Raw genomic sequence first — 20,904 nt, 5'->3', positions numbered from 1 at the left:
CATGCACATATCCATGACATTGAAACTCGTATTTCTTGTATCATTATATCTTATATTTTTTATCGTTACCTTATTATTTTATGCGTCATCCTTATTTATAGATTTCAAAGGTACTTAATACTAAGTACTCATTATTATTATTTTTACTGTGGATAAAATATCGGCAAGGATGCGAGAATACTTGGTAATAAAGGGCAACGCGGTCTACACGTACCAACGCTTTAGTAACGGCTACCGAGGAGATTATCCTTCAAAGAGAGTTAAGAAAGAATATACATATATATAGATAAAGATTATCCTTTGTCCGTAGCACTTGGCCAGACGTAATTCGTCTCGGCAAGTGTCGGTTTATAGTCCAAACTAAAACGATTCAGATTCATTTCTTTGTTTCTGTACCAACACTTGGATCGAATAAAATTTATTTACAAATTGTTTACTTAGATAGCAACAAGTAAATATTTATTTAAGAGTAAACTTAAGTTTATTTTTCGAGTACATACATAATTTATTTATTTATGGTAAAGAAGTGATGTCCATAATATTATTCCATTGGAAGATGATAAATATATATTTTAAAAATTTAAAGTGCTTTGAAATCAAAGGATTCAATTGTTAAAAAAAAAAAAAATGAATTATATTTATAACACAAGTGAGATCATAGCTTTACCGGAAGTTTTTTTTTTTTATCATTGTTAGCTCAGTTGGTTGACTCTATATCTTGAACAAATTTCATTTTTACATTATAAATTAAACTTATAGATTAAATCTTGGCTGTTCAGATATTTTAAATGTAATATTTGTTTGAAATTTAATTTCTCTATCACAAATGAATCATATATATGTTTCTGACGAAGATTACTCGCAGTTATATCTAATAAATTATTTCCTAGTAAGATCTTATTAAGATTCTACCAACTTGTGCATTATTTACTTGATAAATTAATATATATAACACCGAACTCCGTATCTAGAATTTCGAAATTCTAAAGCTGAAAACATATAAATATCATTGGCACGTAGAAATAAACGTCGGCTTTAATTAAATTCCGTACTATTAATTATGAATTATTGTGTAGAATAATTTTGCTTTTACTAAATATTAAAAAAAAAAAAAAAACAAAATAATAATTCATTTAATTAAATTAATAGACTAAATATTAATTAATAATTTTTAGTTCAACATTAGTTGACGTTCCAGATGATTTGAGATTAGAAAACGGTTCTCTGGGATTAATATTTTCGAGATAAAATAACAAAGACACACATTTGATATAATACAACATAAAATAGTCAGTTAACGTTAGTAATTGCAATCGTGATAATTTAGTCATCTGTCATCTGTCACTTGCAATTTGTCATTAGTCATTATCATTCTCTATCTCATTTCCATCAGCCGTTTTCCGTCCACAAAACCGATGTGACTTTAATTTAACATTAGCTTTCATTCAGTACAGGCTACATGATATGCAAAATATGTTTATCGGCGAGTAGATGACAGTCTGGGGTTTCACCGTTATATTACTTTCCGAGCGCATGTATGCATGAGGATAACAATAGTTTGCATTTCACCGGAGAAACTTGATGGGTTACTAGCTACACTTTGCTATATAAGAGTATATTTATATTTATATCCGTTAACATAAACACATATACACTCACACTACATTAATGTATCAGGTATGTGCGTTAGCTGTTTACCTGCCGGTAAAATTCAATTTTAAACTTAACCAATTTATGGCTACCAAAGTATAACAAGTACAAGTAAATGTCTGTACACTTTTCCTTCCTATTCTATTCCTTTCTACTAAATTTCAATTATCTTTATAACCTTACTTATCTCAAACCATAAACCAGAAGTTACTGTGCGTCACTTTGGCATAAGCAGTTTTTATCAACATCCTGCAATCAAAAATAATTTCCATTTAATTTTAAGTGAGAAATTAAATTTAACTAAAAAGTTAAGTTAGAAATCTTCGATAAATTTTTGCTGCGTTTGAAATTTTTATTTAAAGAAAAAAAAACCTCAACGAATTTAACACTTTCATAAAGCTTTACAAAAATAAATTAAAAATTTTTCTGTGGTTATTATGAAAAAGCAACCGCAAGTGTCGTCAAGATGACAAACTTTCATTGCCGTTTCCTCCTGATGGTTTTATTATTTTTACGTTTAATAAAAGTAACGAAGAATTCACGGCTTTGACTCTGACTCTGACAGCTTTTCTGGAACCTGGGACTCAATCATGCCTTTGATGAAACAAGTTTATGTATACAATAATAATTTTAAATAAAATGTTAAATTACATTCTGGCGCTTGCGGTTTGGCCTCGACTTTCTTTTGAGCTAGACTTTTCTTCGAGTCTTTCTTACATACTTAAAATCGATGACACAGTTACAATCATCGTTGACTTTGGCTATTTATAAACCATATGACTATTGAATGTATTGTTTGCTCTCCATTTTTGCGTGGCTTCGTCTGCATAAGCCGGTACACGTGATACACAAACGTGGCTTTAAGCTTGCTACTTAATGAAATAAAATAATTCAATTATCTTTAAAACCAAAGAGCTACCTCATAGTTTTGCTTCCTCAAATCGATTGTAAATTTCTACCGAGAAGAAATGTATTTTATTTATTTTTTAAACAAAGAACCCAACTAAAAAAACTTGGCTGAAACTCGAGAGTACCAAGTGAATTAAAATTCTAATTTTTTACCACAGTAGTTACTGGAAGATATAATCATCAATATCTCGTCAAAGGACATGAAATTTACTGGCGCTCTTCATCATCATTATATATCTCCATCGTAATAACAGTCCTCAGTTTCAAGTCTGCAGTCTGTACTCAGGATCTAATACACTGGTTGTATCACCTCAACAACTTGGAAAGATTTCTCAGAAAAATTTATATTGCGAAGGACATCAACAAGAGCCAACTTAACTGATGTCACGTTGACTCATTTTCTCATTCTCGGTGGCTCCTTAGAGTCATTAGCCTCCAGTGAGCAAAAAGTTGTGGATAGCTCCGTCAACTTGCCGTTCTTTTCCTCTTTTGAAGACAGTAATTACCTGCTCGTGTACATGAAGACATACACATACATTTGCACTTATATCTATATCCATTTATACGCATGGTATTATTCCTATACTAACTAATGTAAGTCTGTAAGTGTTTTGAACAGATACACTGTACGGAACTTTTGCTTTCACGTGTCATACAAATACCTGAGCAATTTTGTGCACTTATCATCACTTAGAGATAAAACTTATAGACCAGTTTATGTTAGTTAGAGCTTAACTTTATGTTACGCGTCAAGATAGTCTTGAAGTGAGTCATGCATTTAAATTTAAAGCTTTTTGTGCGGCAACTATTGACAGCCGAGATAGATAATGAAAAAATGCTTAAGTTGTGGTAAATTTAAAAATATTTTTTATGCTTCAGTGATCTCTACTCTTGGATAGAAGTTTCAGATTTGTTTAATATTAACCTTCACTTACATTTTACTTCTTAGAGGTCATTTTTTTGTTTTCGATCTGCTCTAATTAAATTTTGTTCCTTGAATATTGGTTTAGTGAACGAAATGTATTATTGTTGTAATATAATCTTGTAAGAGTCAAAACAATTGTCGAGATTTATGTAGTACACACCCACGCAATTTTTTAAAAATTGATTTTATTAATATTTACGATTTATATACTTCCTGATTACGTGACCTCCTGTCCGACATCGGACGCCGACCATCGACCGGTTTACTCCGTGACTCAATAGACTGATCGACGGCAATAAAGGAATCCTTGATAACAAATAATAAAATATAGCATAGTATAATAATTTACAATAATAAAAGCTGCGTCATTGTACTACATTGCAGCAACATTACTCCTCTACTCCAGTCTCCTCTATAACACTAAACTTGTAGGCGGCTGTTTTACAGGATTTTTTTTTATTTTGTTATTTCCGTGTTTATTATTTTCACGATTGTTTGTGACGTTTCCAATTTTTCTTCCAGTTATTTTATTGCGCAATTATTTCAAACAATTTCGTCATAAATATATAATAAAATCCATATAGAGTATGCTCGAACGTCAACAATAGTATAATAGTACAGAGAAAGTACAATATTTGATATAAGAAACAGAAACAATACGGTAAATTTTTTTTTATCAATGTAAAGAGATTTTTTTTCTGTAACATTAATTATTAATTATTTCGTTTTTTACCAACTCCAATCCTCACTCAATTCAGTAAGATGAATGAACACCTGAATTATCTCTATAAGTAATGCATTGCGTTTAATTTACCGTACTATTAAAAAAATAGAGCGTCTACAAACTAAAAAAAAATATTAATTAATTAAAGATTTCATTAAACTCCTCACTATATAAGATTAAATGATTATTACTATTTTTATTATTTTATACCATAAAATGCGATGATTATCAAATATTCTATCGTAGTTACCAACCCAATTTAGCTCGGTACATTCGTGTTTATTCATTTAGCCATAATCACTGGTGTAGTACTAGTGTCTAATTAAGGAATCAGTATAATGTAATAAAAAATCCGTTAACAAGAAAAATATAAATACAAGTTAAGTGTTTGGTTATTGGACGCGTGCTCATATATCTTTATGGCACCTCTTCCTACGTAACGGTTTGTTTGCAAATCAACTTTTTGTTTATCTTCTATTTGATTTTTAATTCTGTTTCTCGAAGTAGTTTTTTACTTCGAGACTTCCAAATGAAATTTTACAAACACTTCTTTGTATTTGATAGTTAGCATAGACATAAATTTAAACTTTTCGACGCTAAATCAACAAGTTAACAAATTCTTGTTCTAACGACGGTAAAACAAACAAACGCCGTATGGTTTTAAACTTTATTTGTGCTTACAACTCAAAAAATATATACAAAGCAATAAATTGTCTAACTTAGAGCCGATAAATTTTTTCAATGTTTGACTTCTGAAGGATTTTTTGACACCTAAGTCTTCAAATACACCACTGTTGTTTACTAAAGCTATTATCTGTACATTTTGATACTCTTTGTTGCTAAAAAATTTTATTTAAGTAGTATAAGACGCGAGAAACAGTTAATGTTACTATATTAATCCATTTTACCCGAGGTTTAGTTGTTAGATGAAATATTATACATATATAGAACTTTCCAGACTCTTGAGCACTAATATTTCCGGCCTGCTACATCGCCAGGTGACTTCCTCCTCCTTCCGATTTAAAGCTTGCCGCATTGCATTACAACTGATTTATACTTACATTCAACTTTTATTGTATATCGCGCGCAAGTGAGCTCGAGTTATTCGTTATTCGTACACCTCAAATATTTTATTTATTTACTTGGTATTATAAGTAGATAATTCCATTGATTAAGGAAGTGATAACTCAGATTGCACTTCTCAAGCAATATTTATTCTCAATCATAATTTCATGTTCATGTTACTTTTTTAACATTATTTACTTATGCTTATGAGTAATAAGTAAGGTGTAATAATTTCCTCATAGTTAGTGATTTTTTTGTAAGGTAATTAATTTTACTGACTGTTTGAAATTGTTACTTATTTTTACACCCGGAAAAATCAGGCTGATTGCACACGGAAAAAAGAACATGTGGTTTATTATAGTTTATAATAAAAATATTAAGAGCTGTATCTCTAGCAAAAAAAATGAAAAAATTTTAGTTTCAAAATAGAATTTGTGAAAATTCTGTAAGAAGTACATTTTAAAATTGTAAAAATTTTGAAGTTTAAAATAAAATTTATATAAAATACAATTTTAAGTATTGATTTTTACAATTTTACGGAAAACTTTTTACAGAGTTTGTCAAATTTTTTCTAGAAACTGTAATTTTTTTATTTTTTTGTTTAGCAAGAAATATTTTTTCCATGAATTTAATTATTTTTTTATTTATCAAAAGTCCAAAAACGTTTATCTTCAAATAACAGGAATTTGGTAGGACTTTTATCTGAAGAACATGAAAAAAAAAATGTGCAATGCGAGGTTAAATAAAATAGAGAAGAATTTTAACTATCAGGTCATCGGTTCTGCATCAAAGGCTGCTTGATCTTAAACCAGTAAGAGATTGTAGACATTGATAAGAAGTAACGATGCTAATGTATGCGTCTCAGGTATTTGAATTCCTGGATATCGTCTGCTATGCGCAACCACGTTATCGACACTTAACGTGATCGATAGTTTTCCTCAGCAACGCATTATTCTTTCTATCAAACTATTTTTATTTAAACGTTTTTTACAAATAATACTTAAATATAAATAACTCTTATATTAAATCATCGACTTCCGTGTCGTGTACTTTTTTGTTTGAATTTTTTTGAACAACTAAACGGACAGTGAATCTTAGAATTTAAATGTTTTTACTTTATTCAAAAACACTGGGATATAATATGAATAAATAAAAATACAAAAAGTGGAATAAACGATTTCACTTGGTTTTTAAAAGTGAGTCACTGACTACGAGAATTATTTTGTTTCTTGTATTTTTCTTAGTAACTTTTTTTAGTCGCCTATTTTATTTAACCAGGAACTTGTATTCATTGTACATACAGTAATTTTAATGTTTTTTTCTTTCCCTTTTTTTTTTCTTATTATTATGTATTCGCTCTTAATTATCTGCTCAATAAGCGTGCAGTCGCTGTTAAATTCTTTAAAGCAATTACGTTGTAAATTTCGATGCTTGTGTTGATTTTAAGTCTACTTTTAACGCTATAATTTTTATTTAATGAACTCAAAGTTCCAAACGTTCTTCAATGGATAAGAATATTTTTTCTTAAATCTTAAAAAGATACCAATGGACTACTTTATAATTATCTTTCCGACAAAGTAAACTCTGACTTTTGGAATAATTATAAAAATTATGAGTCTTAAAAATAGAAGCCCAATTTTGACCTTTGAAACCATAAAATTCAAGTATTCACCAAAGAAATTTAAAATTCTTTCAACGATTCTTAAAATTTTTCTCAGGATATCTTAACTAAGTGAAATTATTTTATTCTGAGGGTCAGATTAACCATCAATTCAGTAGAAAGTTTGAGATATATTATTTATGCAAGGTCAGACCCAAAAGGTAACTCAAGAATTTATGAAAATTGTGTCTGCATTGATCGCAATTATTCGAGGGCTCAGTTTAAGTTTAAGAAGGGGACAACAGAAATAACAAGCTGAGGAACAAATTTATTCACCGAAATTTCAGTGAAATCTTGAGAATTTGGACGAAGTTAAATCACCGAAAGTCATGGACTTGATTCATCAATATTGATATTATTTTCAAGTATAGAGCAATAAAACGTACAGCAAAAAGTATCTTAAAGAACTTTTGAAAACTCTGAAGAAACATAAATTGATTAATGATGTAAACTCGATAATTTAATTTTTTGAGCATGTAAATAAACTGCTGCACCAGAATGAAGACTAGCAACCATATAAACCGGAAAAACGTTTAATATTGCAATAAATTGCTGAGAAAAAAATAAATGATATATTTATTGCTTAAACATTGAACATGTATGTACATAAAATTTTTTATTGATACGCTGGTGGTCTTAATTTACATTACAAGTGTCTTTTTTTTCTTATCATTACTATACTCCCTGGAAGGTAAGACGATGATGATGATGAAGATGATGAAATAACACTAAAGTGAGTACCAGTTCGACACACTGACTTACATAGAATAAAAGAGGTCTTGAAGGAAGAGCCGTCATGTGAAATGCTCGTAATAAAAAAAACGAAAATAAAAAAGAAAAAACAGAAAGCAAATTACAATAAAAAAGATATCAAGTTGGGCGGAAAAAAAGAGAAAGGGGGAAAGGGCATCGGATCACACACAGGTTTGCGTGAATAATGTACTTTCGAGGACACATCACACAAAACGGCGGTCTTTGGTCTCGATGTAATGCCGAAAATACGCTTAATAAAAGTACATAAGTGAGGCTCAAAAGAGGTCACCTCAGACTCGCTGAAGCTCATGAAGGGGTTAAATAGCCGAAAGGGAAAGGTGGAGCGATGTGTTTTTAACATTATGTATTAAGTATTTAAGTCTTTCAGTGCCTTGTAAATTGTTTCGACATCTTTTCATACAAATTCAATAACGTACATTATGCTCGATTCGAGCTATTAAATTACATTCAATTACCGAACTGATGTTAAGAAACTTAAGTGCAATACTCCGGGCATTAGTCGCTTCATAAAAGATGCTGTACATACACACAGTATACTTACCAATATGTGCCATATATATTCATATTTATATATTTACTGTATAACATAATATAATACATACGTACACTTAACTCTCTGATCATCTTTTATACACATCCTCAAAAATAACGGTTTGGGTTTATTATATATCCTCACAACCCAGGATTATTATTATTATCCCAAACGATACCTTCTTCGGTTTCGTACTACTCTAAACACACATTAGTATCCTTACATTCAACAAGATTATCTTTTTTATTTAACTTCTATTAGATTTGATAAAGTTATCATTTTTTGTGTGGAAAATATACAGGAAATACTGAAGAGACTCAAAATTATACTAAACCTTTATTAATCTAATATTAATATTTTTTACACACATTTAAAATTTTTTTTTGTTAAATTATTAAATTAATTTCAAGACTGATAAATTATTTACAAGTAATGCGTACTAAAATAACGTATAAAAATTTATCGTTTTATTGCAGAAAGTTTGTATCTTAAACCATCAAATTAAGAACATCTTTCTTTTCTAAAATTTTTATAGATATCCTAAAAACCTCAAAAATGAATTTAATTGATTGAAATTCATCCATAAAAAATAATATTACTATATCACATCAAAATATATAATAATAAAGCGTAAGAAGTTAATTAATTATAAATATTAAAGATTAAACGTCAAGCCATTAATTAGGTACAAATAAAATTGACGGATAATTAAATTAACAAGTATACAAAAAGAAAATAATTGTATGTAGTTAAAAAATTCTCAAACACTTTTATATCAACGAGAATAGTTCATTGGACTCGAAAAAAATGTATGATTAATAGAGCTAATTAGTACAGAGTACAGACGTTTCACCTCAATCTATAAAAGCCTCTTAAATAGATTCCAAGAATTAAAAATCAATTCTCAAAGAGTTAGAGTGTTTTCGATACCATCTTTGGCACCTATCCCGTTCATTGTCCCGTAATAATAAATGTGTGAGTGTGTTGTGTCCGTGTCTGTCTCTGTCTGGTTGATTTTTCAACAATGTTTTATCTCATTGCTCGTCTCGTTTATTTTCGATCTGTTACGTTTAGTTACACTCTGTACCCCATACAATTGTTGTATACTAACAAACCAACACCGACATTATGCATCATGCATTATGCTGCACATTTGTTGTAGCTGATGCATTTGCTCTACTCGTCATTTAGCGGAAAAGGCCATCGGCAGACGCGCGTGACGACTTAAATGCGTATATCGCTACCTGTCACGAAGAGATACATACATATACTCGCATACTTACTTAAAAGTTATATACCCGGGATTAATGGAGTCGACATGGCGGAAGAAGATACGAAAGATGTAGTTGGTTGTTAGTAGTGGGATATATATCTAGTAGGAAGTGTTATGCGGCACGCTTGAAACGTGATCGCGTGAGCTATCGACGTTCGTTAAATCCTCAAAGGATCATAAGTCCATTTATATATGCATGGGGATATTTATACATATGATGTGATATTATTATATCGGCATAAATCCATACCATAAAAATCACTTCTATGCTACACCATGCCATACGTTTTATTTTGTTCATCATTTTTTTTAATACTTTAATACACGATTATTAGTCAAACACCTACGCGACGATTTACTTGCACTATAAATCGAGTAAGCGGCACAAGGATCGGGATATTATGGCAGCAAAGGACTTGCCTTAAGGCTCGTCTTCTCTCTGGTGGGTGTATAAAAACGTGTCAATTTTCGGCCCACACCCTTTGTCCATCTACATCGAGATATGTTTAGTCAACTCGTATTAGGAGCCGCCACCACGCCCGATTTCGCTCGAAAAATAAACTTGATTTAATAAAAAAATTCTTGAACGAAGAAAATCATTTTGAAGAGCCTTATTGTCTTGATTTAATTACAAATCTCGATCTGAAAAATTTTTTTTGATTCAAGAATTTGTTTGTTTTGATTCAAAACAATGAAACTTTTTAAAATGATCTTAGTTTAAGAATTTTTCTTTTGAATTACTTTATTTTTTTTTGTATAAATTATACATCTGTTATTTAATTATCCAAATAATGAGTATTTAGATAAAAAATAAAAAAAATTTATAAAAATTTTTTTATAATTTGAAATTTAACGATTGTTTATTTTTTTTGTTACAGGTAAGCTGTTTTTTTATAAAGCTGTGTTTAAGGTAAAAATACTTTCGTTGAATATAGTTATCAGATGTCCGCTAATTTCCTATGAATAAAATATGACTTTAAAAATCAAGTAAATTAACAGTAAATAATTTAAAGTCAATTAAATATCATATAAATGTCAACCAATGACTATTATAAGCAAACTATTTTAAAAATGTTAATCTTTATTTAGCGGTCCATAAATACTTACAACGGCATTGCAAATGAATTCGCAAAAACAGAAATCAGTAAAAAAAATTTTAACCAAAATGGAATGCGTTCATTTGTACACATATGTATATCTATATGTACGTATGTATATATTAGCTGAATGAATAAAAGGAGCCCCGACGATTTTCTCATTTGGCGTCTGCAGCATGTTGCCAAAGGCAAATAGCCGCGGGAACGAGTTTTGCAACAAGATGACCTCCACAAGGCTCACCAAGTCTATGTCTCTCGTTTGCATAGCACGCACCCAACAGAGTCTCTCAGTTGTCTCTTAGGTACAAGTATATACCAGGCAAAAGCTGTTTCCAGCAACTACCTCGAGTAGTTGCACCTGGACCGCCTAATAAAGTCAATGCGATTTATATTTTCCATCGCCATTTACTATAATGCCTATGGAACTTTCGCGTTCAATCTTACTTCTTTCAAAAGTATCCCTCGGCATATCATTTTTATTCTTTATTTAAATCATTTAATCTCATTAGGATTATCATCATCATTCAAATGAAAATTTTTATGTCAACAAAGCAGAAAAAAAATTGCTAAATTTTTCTATTAAAATTTTAGGGATTTGGATAAAAATTTATTTATGATAGGTGAAATATTTGCTTAGATTTTGTATGCGAACTAATAAAAAAAATTAACTTGATTTAAGAGATAATTCTTGAACTAAGAAATTTCTTGTAGGTTGAGTAAATTTTTACTTTATTTAAGAATTTAATCAAGTTAATTTTTTTTTTATCAAGTATTGAATCATATTTTACAAAGATGTTAATTTTTAATATAAACATTGTAATTATTCAATTTTTCTTTTATTTTGAAAGTATTTTAGAAGTATTCTATTTTTTATGTAGATAACCTGAAACAGTTGGAAATAATTAACAAAATGTTGCAACTTTTATAAATTCAACATCTATTTAATTTTTCTGTCCAAGTCCTCAATATTTTTATAATAATTCAAAATAATAAACAAGAGCAGTAATTTCAATTTAAATCAATAGTTCCATTTACATTAAAATAAACAATGAATTATTTTGCACTGAAAAACTCAAAGCAAATAAATTTAATAATTAACAATTGGGAATTACAATTGGAGTAAACTGGTCACCCACTTTGGAATTCGTTATTCGAGTTTATTAGTGTAGCAAAGTAGTGAAGTTTGAGTTTGCAGTAGCGTTAGAACGGCTTAAGCAAGGAGTACAGGTGTATGTTGTGTCACATATTTGTCGACACGGCAAATGAGTGTAGTCTACTTCTATATAGTATTAGACTTTATAAGAATTAATTAACACAAGTATAACTTAAACTAGACCGTCGTTGTTACTTGGCTGTAACAATTCTCAACTCGACTAACTATCCAGATCGAGAACGAGTTTAAAACCTCCTACGCAATTAAACAGACATTACATTTACCGGATATTTAATAGTAATTTAATTTACTATTTTCATCAACGTTATTGATATCAAGTGAGCCGACTGTCGACAGCCAACTGCTGACTACCAGCTACCAGCTACTAGCTACCGACGACCGGCTGTTATTATTCTTCCGACTTACTGCTTTTAAATTACTTATACAGCTATTGTACATCCAGTAGATGAGGCAAAAACATTTTATAGTACTAAATTAACCCGACTATGCGGGTCATCACGAATAAATCGTTCAGACAAAAAGTAAAAAGTAAAACTCTAGCTCTAACTCTTATTATACACATGTGGTATGTGTGATCGTCGTTCTCTGCTAAACTCGGGTTAAGTCATACGCTAGAATTTTGGGGTCACGTTCCGGGCATTGTTAGAGCGCGTACAGTATTTCAGACTAATGTTTCTGAGCAAATGTCTGCTGTTATTGCTTTGTAGTTCAAATTGGGTAATCAATCTAAGCTGGTCGTTGTTACTTCACAATATTGTGTGTGTATGTGTAAATATTTTGCTAAATGTACTGTTATTATATTATATATTGTTATTTTTATTTTATTTTATTTTTTTATTATTCGGCCATCGATCTTATTGATATTGACATTGATCTAACGGTCTGTTGTGTAAGAATTTATTTTGTGTGTCATATCTTCAAGGTTATATATTAGATTATCTTTGACGCAAGCAGTATATTTATAAATTTTTTTTATCGCCTCCAATAAATCAACAATAACTTGTTTTTTTACTCCACAAAATTTGTTAAATCTTCCAACAATTATTATCTTAAAATGAAAACTATTCTATCCGAATCCACAAAAAATGTCATTTAACATTGAATTCGTATAAATATATCGATACAAATTGGTGTTCTGCTGAAAAGCTAGCGGAACCGGATCAACTTCTGGTCAAGGGGAGGTTGGAACGAATGCACATCCTGCGGAAACGGATGTAACCTGGCTACGCTTGGGCAAATTCTCGTGCTCCCTTTTAGTTTTACATCTTATTTGTTCTGATATACTCCTTCTCCTCCTCCACCTCCGCCTTCAACTCATTATAACCGCGTGCTACTGTTCGCATTGCTCGCATTACATAAATACATTTTATTAATGTAGCCACTACAGATGGAATAAAGCCTCGCATGATATTTCTTTGACGTCAGACATTCGTACATTTATTCACATCTGTATGTAGTATCTTTTGTAAATTTATATTTATATAAATATAATACGTGCGTACAGTAATATCTGTAGACGAAAGTACACAAATGTTAAATTTAGAACCGGGGAAATGGAACCGGATGACAGGCGAGGTTACTTTGAACGAATTGTAATTATTTTTTGTTCAATATCATACATTCAATGTCACATATTTCCCATCAATTTTTTCTGTCTATTGAATTTAACAAATATTTCTTTATATTTTATCAATTTTAAATTTTATTCTGACAATAATAAAAACAATAATAATAATAATAATAATAATAATTCAGGTCAAATATTCAGTTATGTTAATGGCGAGTATCAAAAGCAATATGTATAGAAAGTTAACTAGGATGTCAACAAAGAATAATCATGCATGCTTACGACTCAATGCTGTTGCTGTCTCGTTGCATATATTTCTTAGTAGCTTTGCCTTTGCCTTGATCGCTTCGTTGCAAGGCAATACAACTAGAAGTTTCTTATATATAAATATAAGTATAAATATAAATTAATGTTAGCAGAATATAAGTGTACCCAGTCCGGTGTTAGTAGTGTTGTGTTGGGTCTTAACTCTCGCACGTGCCACGTGAATAAAACTAAATGAGAGGTCGTGTCACCAACAGGAAATACGTGCAGACAAAGTACGCATATACACACCGTATCGTCATGTTAAATACATACATGTTGATTAGCGTGTAGTAGCGAACCTGAGTTATAGCTTTAGGCTCTTTAACGACTATTAACTATTATTTATTTAATAATACCCAAACACCCAATCCAAGATTTATGTTATTTTTATAAATTTATTATTCATATTTATGTATTATCTCTAGTTTACATTAGTTGGATGAATCGCGTGTAGATGAAACTCTACATATTCTGCATCTCGTATCTCGCGTGGAAAGTTATGAGTAAAAATGGACCCGCGGGGATAGTTTACCGTAAGCTCGTTTCATATTACGGAATTAACACATTTCATGCAACTTGGATCTTGTAATTATTGTGCTCATCGTTTATATCGATTATAACTGGACTCAACATTACCCATATTTTTCTTCTAAGACTCTTTCGACTAGACTTTTATGAAATTCATTAATATTTAATTGCTTTTAGATTAACAGTTAGATGCATCAAGAATTAAACTGAATAAAATTTAATTTTTAATGAGCTTGTAATGAAACAAAAACAGTTGTGAGATTGCTAACATTATTAGTTTAATAGTAAAGTCGGTCAAAAAATTAAAAATTTGCCAGGCCAGCTTTAATGTCAGACTTTTTTCTAAAATTTATTAATTATTATTTTATTATAATAAAAAATGTAGTAAGTTATTTATTTATAAATAATAAATTTTAAATGCAGTAGAAGATTGAGTCATAGGATAAATGTTGAGAAGTTCGCGAGCAGGGGATCTAGTGACATGTCTGGGAAAGAGACCCAGAGGTAGAGAATGGATTGAAAAATAGTAAAGTAGTAATAGTAAAAAGAAAATAAGCTCTGAGCTGAGTAAAGAGGCAGAGTCGAGCCTGTCACAGGGTTTAAAACGTGATTCCTTTACTATTCCTCAGATACTGCCACTCATGATGACTGTAACACGTTCTATGTTTTCTTATCCGTCCTAAACGTATTTATATGCAACTTTTGGCTTATATAATACGTATAAGACATGGGGAATTAAATATAAGAGTAGAGAAGAATAAAACAGATGGAGTTTTCAGGTCTTAAGTCTCTTAGTATCTCCTATCTCGTATCTCGTGTGTCATATCACGCAATATGTCTAGTCCATTGAGTTAACTTCTATCAGTTTACCTTTATATTACCTCACTCGGTACGGGCTTGGATTGAGTTGAATAACTCTCTCCGCGGTGCAGGTCTCCTCCTCCAAGGTAAGAGCCAAGTCCGGGCTTCCTAATCCGGTTAAAAGATGATGCCTAAGTATCTGTAGACTACAGAGAGCTAGGTTATCGTAAGAGTACAAGGCTTAACCGTGCCGGCAGCTCCTCTACTGACTCGATTCAATCATTCGTAAGCGGAGTAGAATCATTATGAGGGCGTTCAACTTATCGCACTCTTTGCTATACTATCTTCTATTATTATTATTATTCAAGTTTTACTTTTGTATTATTATGGTTATGATTTGTGCCTTAGTTGGATCATCGCAGCTCGCAACAATATAATATACTGCCGGGTTAGGTATCGCGAGATGAATGAAAAGAATTCAACACTACTATACGTACATCTGCTTCGCTTGATAGCATCACAAATTAACTAATTTATTATATTATTTCTTTCTATTACCATTGTTATTATTATTATCGCTTCTTAAATTGTTATTTCATACATCATTGCAGTATTTTTTTATCAAAGAAAATTAATACCTGGGTTCAATAATAAATGTGAATCATTCGCGGCTTAATTTATTATGTTATTTCACGTTTCATTATATTTCTTTTATTGTTTCATTCTACTTACTTTACGTCACATATAAAAAAATATTCCTCAGACAGTTTTTTTTTAATCAAAACTTTTTGAACACATTTCTTTATTTATTCATGACAAGTAGGTTGGAACCGAGAGGGAGATACTAATTATTTAACTTCTTGAAAAATTTAACAGTATTAATAATAATGATAACGAAAACTTGGTATGAAAAATTTTTTCAATCAACGATAAAGTGAATTGATTTAAACGCTATAAAAAAGATCAAAATTTCTATAAAGAAACACATTAGCTCCTTCCTCTTTTATCTTTCTATTCATTCAAATAAATTATCTATTTGACACACATCTTATTCCATTGTCATTGTATCATTATCCTTCCAACCATAACTAATTGACTGAAAAACAAATTAAAAAAAAATACCGCGTTAAATTACAGACGTCACAATAATTTGTTAATCGATATTTATTGGCAATAAAAAATATTGTAAGATTAATATTGAAGTTAAATGGTTATAAGATTGAATTAAAAGATAATTATTAAATTAGATTTAAAGATTATTTGATGAAAATAAAAATATTCGTGCACATAAAAGTCCAGTACATATCTAATAATCTTTCAGCATCAATTATCTGCTACCAAAGAAAGTAATTTAAGAAAGTCTTTTACTATTAATGTTAATGAATATTTTTATTTAATAATATCATATATCACCATTATTATTACCACTGTAATTATTATTATTATTATTATTATTATTATTATTATTATTATAAAATCACGATTTCGGTTAGTGCAGTTATCTTTATCGATCAGCATGCATTAGACTATTTATATTGCCGTGAATGATAGCAACAATGTACTTTTTAAATTTTCCAGTTCGTGGTATTGAGAGAGAATAAAGAAAGTTTATTCTAAATATATTTTATTTATTTATTTATATGCATAGTTGTAGATATAAAGTAGTGTGAAATTGATGGGTTGATGCGAATCAAATGATTGTTCAGTTCTTTAGTGCATTACCAGAGTAGAGTAATAGAGCAATATACAAAGAACAGCATCAACGGTAGCATTACATTTTATTCATTGGGTAGAGTATGTGATAGGTGAATTGATAGCACACTATTATGCCTAAATAACTGGCAGTTAGTTTCGCGTACCAGTGCTCTCTGATCACGGATGAAAGAGTGTATTCTTTCGATACGCTCTACAAATCAACGTAGAAAATACACATACGGCATACGGCACATGCCTCTTAATGTTTCCAGTTCTCGTACTTGTGATTTTAATGTTTTATGTATTTCACGCATTTTATGCCCGTACTAAGTATATATTACGATAATTTTCTGTTCTTAGAACAAATGAATTTACATTTTTAGTTCTGTTCTTTTTATTTTTGTTTTAATGCGCTTGATAATTAATATCTGTCGACTTTCTTTCTATTATTTTAGTTATTTATCTTGTGTAATTTATTTAATTATTTATTTATACTATTATCTTATTTGTTTTTATGTTGCTTAATTGATTAAGATAATAGTTTATTTGTTAATTACATTGAAAGATATTAAATTAATTAATTAATTAATCAATAAAGCTTGTTATGCAACTGGAATAATTTTTATGAAATTGTCTTTTTGATTATTTTTTACTGTTATTCAATCCGAAAAAAAACAAAGTTAATATCTCTGTTAAAATAGCAAGAACAGTATTACACCATGACAAATTGTTAATATAAAAAGCATGAATGTAATTTTTACTCGAACTGAGAGCAAATATTATCATTAACTACAAGAAATAATCTTTTATAAAACACCAAATCCAGTCAAGTTCATTCCCACAATGAATAATTCCATCGTTACTACAATTGTCACGGTAATTTATAAAAACTCTGTGTAGGCGGTCGTAATTTATGCACTTTGCAATCAGAGACACTATTTAAGCATGCGTTAATAATTAATTGAAGTATAAAAATCAATGAGATAAAAGTGATGATAAAAAATTAATTACAGATGTGTAAAATAAAATGTAAGACGATAAGACCATAAATATAATTTTTTAGTTAATGAGTACCAAGGAGAAGCCACTAATGGGTGGGCGAGTCTTGTAGCATGAATGAGTAATGAATCGAGCCGGAGATTTAATTGAACGGTTATCAGCCGATGTGGCCGTCGTTTGCTATTTGCCATTAACACGACACAAATTACTGAATACTGTGGGTTATCTATGTATGTATGTATATTTATCTATTGCCATCTTTGTTTCATTTAATTTCCTTCTTATATCCTCTATAGACTTATAGTTTAGGGTCTAGACTCTTTGTTTGATTCCTTTTCTCTCTAACTCGTTACGCACTGCGAGTTAGTTTCTACACTAAATACACTCCCACCTACATAACATGTCATACTTGATAGTATTTGACTTCACTATCATTTCAATTGAATTAAAATGATGCTAAATTTAAATGAAGATAAAATTGAAAAAAAAAGTTTTTTTAATAAACAAATTTCAAAAAATGTAACTTAATTTAGGAACGATACTAATACATTTTTCAATATTACATAGCTGTTATTACTGTTTTAAATAGTACTTTTTGCTGTATAATTATTGAATTGTATCATTCGCATAATAAATGTCACAAATTAATTAATAAAATCATAATTTCACTGTTTAAATAATAATTGATCATTAATTTTATAGTTCATTTCTTTCGTCTAGAATTTTTTTAATAAATTAAAAATAAAAAAGTTAATTCATTAAATTTAGGTTCAATTATGAGATACAGGGGATCTAATGATAATAATTACTGAATCCCATTGTACTACAATAAATATAAAAAACATACAGCAGCATTTATTTAAACAGCCATTACTCGCCTACTATCTCCCCATCTTTCTTACTAACACTAACAGTCCATTTTATTAACATGGGGACTTAAAACGAGTGATGAATAAAATCTCATCATATCACCATACTCATAAAGCCGACTGGTATACAATAACTAAAACTCTTTTCCATGGTAAGTGTCTTTATATTACTTATTCATATATACTTATTAATGATCCGAGTAGAGAGTGAAAGTTGATTTAAATCTTCTATCTGATAAACGATTCATGATTTTATATACACACATTAATTTTACCACTTCATCAGGACTTGCACTTTTTTTATTTAATTAGATTAACATTTTATTATAGGTTGACTAATTTGTAACTGCTTTTTCAAATTTTCAATAAGTCTAATTATAATATTTTCTAATCCTTTCTAATTTGAATATTTATGATTAGTAGAATACATTAGGTTTATTCAGTATAAATAAAATGACAATTTGTTCGACGGAATCTCGCTAATGGGTATTATTTATTTACTTGGTTTAGATAATTTATAAACTTTTAAGTAAGTAATAAAACTTTACATAGGAGCTCGAGGGAAAAGAAAGCTATTATTAATTTTAATTCAATTTTAAAACGCGTTTCTTTAATAAATCTTGTGTTTTAAAATCCGAGTTTAATTTTAATTGAAAAAGAACTTGATTATACAATCAATTAATCTTGAAATTGAGGTAGAATTTAATAAACTTGTAATTGATAGAAGATTAACCGCAACCGATCAATTTACTCACGTGTATGATGAAAAAAAATTTACAATTCAAACGAAATATTTTTTTTTTCACGCGTGATATTTTTTCTCTACTTATTGCAAAAAAAAAAAATAACATTTCCATCTTGACAATGAAAAATTATCTTACGATAAAATGAATCAATTATTATTTTTTCCCATAATTAATAAAGTAACTCATTCACTTATTTTATCGCTTTTAGTGAATCAATCACTGCACTATTCTATAGACTTTCATAGAGTGAATATTCCTCTACTATTGTAGTCAAATCTGGGCCACGAATTATCCTTTCGTTTCTAAATATTACTCAATTAAAAGGCGCAAATTATTCCCTCAAGAACTGTGTTCGTATGTTACAACAGAGAAATTATTATTACAAAAGTATAATTTGCATTTTTTAATCTGATGATCTAAATATTTCTTTTTTTTTCTCAATATTTCTGCAGTAGAAATTTAATCTTATTTTCTTAAATTTTATTTTCAAACTCCTACGCTCAAAACTCCGACTATCAAATAACCCACCGAGTTAGCTCACTGAAAATTGATGGGAGATCCGTAGCTCATTGTTAAGACTTTTTTTCTCAGCACCAACCATCTGTCATCAACCAACACCTGCTCACCATCGCCATCAGCATCATGAATCTTATGTGCAATCCACTTCCTTCTTTTTTATTATCCAATCGCTTAAACATTTAAATATTCCGTACGAATACGTAAAATTAATTATCACATAAATCATCATTATTTAATATGATATAACTACACTGATAAAAAAATTGACTTGACTTAAGAGCCAAACTCTTGAACCAAGAATTCCATTTTGAAGAAAATGATTTTCTTGAATCAAGAGAATAAATTCTTGACTCAAGAAAATTTTCTTAGACCAAGAATAATTTCTTAGCTCAAGAATTTATTCTCTTGACTCAAGAAAATCATTTTCTTCAAAATGGTATTCTTGGTTCAAGAGTTTGGCTCTTGAGTCAAGTTAATTTTTTTATCAGTGTACCCAGCATAATTTTAGGATTAATATTTTCACACAGTTTATTTTCCTATTGAATAGTGACTCATTCACTCAATCACTTCTTTCAAATATTAAACACCAAAGTAAAACAATTAAGACTGTTTACAGTTTACAGTTACCTCAACTGAGACCACCCTCGAGGTCTATGTACACATACGTTCATTTTTGTTTATTAAATCCAAACTTGGATACATAAACTTCGTATCTTTTAGACAACTTTACTCTATTTAGACAACTTGCCCGGAAGAACATATGTATATATTTATACATGTATTTATATATTTATACATCCATCATAGTACCACAAATTCCCAGTAATTTTCTCGCTCGACTCGCGTATCGGAGCTTCATCCTCAGATTTATTATTGTAATTACGATGCAATAACACTGATTATGAATGTTAAATTATCTAGAAATTAAAAAAAAATCATACCATATGTTTGATATTTTATTTCCTTTTTTCTATAATAAACATTAAATTCACTAAACAATTAAAATCGACTTAATTCCGAGGATAAAGATACTTTAAAGGCGTCCACAAATTTTGAAAAACTCTTCAAACAATATTTGGAAAAAAATTTTT

At 29.6% G+C, this 20,904-nt stretch overlaps 1 protein-coding gene across 4 annotated transcripts in view; it reads left to right on the top strand.

Annotated features, from left to right (window-relative positions):
• LOC123275129 (myotubularin-related protein DDB_G0290005) overlaps positions 1–20,904 on the top strand; it is a 65,710-nt gene that overhangs the window by 13,167 nt on the left and 31,639 nt on the right. For 2 of the 4 annotated variants that reach the window (XM_044743053.1, XM_044743051.1), the window contains exon 2: positions 10,391–10,422. The exons of the other annotated variants lie outside the window; for them this stretch is intronic. The gene's annotated coding sequence lies outside the window, so the exon portion shown is untranslated. The remainder of the gene's footprint in view (positions 1–10,390; positions 10,423–20,904) is intronic. 4 annotated transcript variants of the gene reach the window in all.

Source organism: Cotesia glomerata, linkage group LG1 (genome assembly GCF_020080835.1).
Source record: "Cotesia glomerata isolate CgM1 linkage group LG1, MPM_Cglom_v2.3, whole genome shotgun sequence".
NCBI classification, from domain to species: Eukaryota; Metazoa; Arthropoda; class Insecta; order Hymenoptera; family Braconidae; genus Cotesia; species Cotesia glomerata.
The sequence above is the reverse complement of the archived record's forward strand: the minus strand, read 5'-3'. Positions and strand labels throughout refer to the sequence as shown.